The following is a 3,639-nucleotide window of genomic DNA, read 5'->3' on the forward strand; positions in this document are numbered from 1 at the left end:
GATAAAACAGACACCATTTTGTGCCCACTCAGTCTTCTTTCCAGGGTCATACATGTGTAAGTAGCTGTTTGTTTATAGTCGAGACCTTCTGTGGGTAAATCTGGCAGGATATCAAAGACATTTAGCATAGATATTTCATTTTCAATGCATGTGTCTATTTTTTCCCTGTTGATGAACCAAATATAACACATGCAGATGATTTTTAGGAATTTATTTTAAATCTTAAGTGTTTCTTTTATTCTTTTTTCTGAATGTTCATAGTAGCTGGGAGATAAGCATTTGCTTACCACTCCTCTCTCATCATAGCTTTGAATGGTTTGATGGAACAAAACATGAAACTGCATAATGTGTTTCCCTCCTTTAATCTCTCTATGTATCTATGAATCTATTAGTTAATAATATATCTACACCTATCCACCCATCTATTAATCATCTATCTGTCATCTACCTATTAATCATCTACATAACCCATGGCATAGTGTTTACAAACGTGGACTTTAAATTCAGATAAACCTGGATTTGAAGGCAAGATCTATCTCTTAACAGCTGAATGATGTTAGTTAAATCATTTAACTTCTTTAAGCCTAATTGGCTTATCAATTAAAACTAAGCAATAAAAACCTTCATTTCTTTAGGGATGTTGTGAAGATTAAATAAGATAGCTCATCCGAAGATCTTAGCACATTGCTTTGCATATAGTGAATATAATTAATTACTAATTTCTAATTTTTAGTTTCATATCTTTAGTAACATTTCATTCACTTATGAAAAAACTCATGATTTTAGTGAACTCTAGGCAAAACTGAGAGGTAGTAAAAATTTCCTTTGTTCTTTCAACTCCCTATTTCTCTTTTAATAACAATAATACTTTTTTTCTTTTTCTAATTAGAATAACATTTTTTTCTAGTGTTCTTCCTCTCAGAAGCAAAATATTTGTACATATTTATAGTTTATTGAGATTTTAAGTGAATATATTACCTCCCTGTAACACAGTTTGGTGGGTGCTTGTTTGGTTTGGTTTGGTTTGGTTTGGTTTGGTTTGGTTTGGTTTGGTTTGGTTTGGTTTGGTTTTGGTTTTGAAATGTGGTCTCGACCCAATTTGAAATCTTACCTAGAGAACAATCAGTGCCCCCCAAGCAGCTGATTAAGTTCTGCAGCCCAAGTGCAATGACGGTTACTTGAGTTATTTCTTGTTCAAGGAAAGAGGGGTAGGGGTGGATTCTGCATGGAGGTAATAACATGAATAAAGGCAGAGAGGTGTACAAATGTACAAAGGAGGGTATATAATTGGAGGATATGGAGGGTGTAGTATGAGACAAAGCTGGATAGGTAGCTTGAGCCCATACATGGGTTTATGAATTAGGCTTGTTTCTATTTTATCCATTGTGCCAATGGTTCTTAACCAGAGGCAATTTTGTCCCTCAGGGGACATTTGGCAAGTATCTTGGGGGTAGTGTGTCGCTGGCATCTAGTGAGAAGCCAGGGATGCTCCTAAACATAGCTTCTAACTATGATGAACAGAACAACACTCACAACAAAAAGGATTTTCCAGCCCAAAATGTCAGTAGTCCATATTTGAAAAATCCCAGGCTACACCAGCGGTCTCCAAAGTGGAATGTTTGAATCTGAAGGGAGATGACAGATAGCTTATTAAGGTGCAGAAAGAAAATTTGTTATTTTATCTCATTTAAAAAATTTTGTTTTTAAAGTATGTTTTGTAGCATATAAAGTATATATTTGTGGTACATGTATACTATTTCTAAGTATCTGTACCAAATTTGTAGTGCCTGCTCAACCATTTTTACTAATGGGATGCACAGTCAAAAAACTTGTAAACCCCTGCTCTAGAAAATAGGAAGCCACCAAAAATGTAGGTGGGTAGGTTACAGAAAAACATTGTGCTGGTACCGTGGAGAAAGGATGAGAAAAAAGTAGACTCTAGAGGCATGGAGAGGAGCTAAGTGTCTATCACAATATTCTAGGCAAGAAATAAAAAAGTCATTATTTTAAAGCATTGTCGAGAGCATTGTAGAGATGAAATAAAGAGATAAATTTAGGACATATATTTTTGAAATGAATTCAATAAGAATTCTTGGGTGACAGACTAGGTTTGGGAATTGAGTAAGAAAGAGATGTTGGGAGGTAACTCGAAGGTTTCCAACTTAGACATGCTCATTGTTTTTTCTGTCTTGTATTTTAGTTGCTAGTCTCTCTGAATTTATGTAAAGGCAGAGCCAGAGTTTTAATTATCTTGGGGATGGTGGATGAGGGAGAAACTTAAGATAACTCTGTTGAGTAACTTGTGGATAGTAAAGATACCACCAGAGATGAGAATGTGAGAGGAAATACGGTGGGTATCTTTTATTCGAGAGGTGTATGTTTATTTGGATCATTTTGATTTTGTAGTCTCTCTGGGAATTCGGGTAAATATATCAGACAAAGATATGGAGACTACTTTATTTGCTTAGGTAAAGCTGAAACAATAGTTTTGAGGAGGTGACTAAAAAGACCAGTGATGTTCATGAGAATATATTTGAAATACTGTGGATTATCTTATTTATATAGTTTTCTTAGATCTCCATACAGTAACCAAGAAAAAAGAGAGTTGTGTTAAGGTAGAGCTGGGTTTGAAAGGTTTGGTAGGGGAAAGAATACAGTCTTATAAGTTAGATTGCAGCAGAAGGATTAATAGATGAAGGTGATTTCAGGCTTGGTAGCAAGGGAGGCAGTAGAGATGACTTTTATTAAACAAAGACAATGTGGAAAGTTTGTGGAAGGTCCCAGTGATGGTGAAGAGTAGGACCAGTTGGAGTAATGGAGTGTAAAGAATGGAAGAACGAGGAGTTGTAGTCCAAAAGAACAATTTCTGGGTCTATGAAACTTACTTATTTATTTCCATAGACTATAATATATAGCAACATACACCCCCCTCCAAAAAAAAAAGAAAGCCTATGAAAGAAATTTGGAAAATAAATCACTTACTCTAAAGAATGAGCAGAAAAGATAATAAAAGGAAATTTAATATTTGGTCCTAATAAAGTCATTGTCTTCTGAATTTTCCTCTGCCCACACAGTTTAAGTAGTAATAAGTATGTTTCATTTGGCCTTCCAGATCTCTCAGTGAATTTTAAAAAAAAGAACTCTTTAAGGCCAATCCTGCAACTGTATTTTCTCAAATAGAGATAGCATAAAAGCGAGGGATGGGGGAGAGAGAAATTCATCATAGACACATTTGCTGAAAAAGTCTGGCAGATGAACAAAACATGATTTTTGAGAGGTTCTGTAATGGATAGTTCTTTTTCTCACTTATGTACTTATGTGAAACCAGGAAAGATAGTAAAGTGCAAAAAAAAAATCTACCAACTTAAAAAAAATTACTAAATCTTAGCAGCTTTGACTGTAGCAACTTATAGCTAAGTTATCCAAATGCTCTTAAGGCTGCCTTTTTATTTCCTTTCATTTTGACACCATAATATAATGTTTCATTTCTCAAAATGAGAATATGAATCAGATAGATACAGTAAATTGATAAATTCTACATCTGTGATTTCCTCTTCAGCAGTAAAATAATATGTCATATTTTAAGGTCAAAGACCATTAACCACAAAACATTAAAACTATTGAGTTTCAAATATTTTT

This window comes from Pteropus alecto, unplaced genomic scaffold (assembly GCF_000325575.1).
Source record: "Pteropus alecto unplaced genomic scaffold, ASM32557v1 scaffold171, whole genome shotgun sequence".
Taxonomy (NCBI): domain Eukaryota; kingdom Metazoa; phylum Chordata; class Mammalia; order Chiroptera; family Pteropodidae; genus Pteropus; species Pteropus alecto.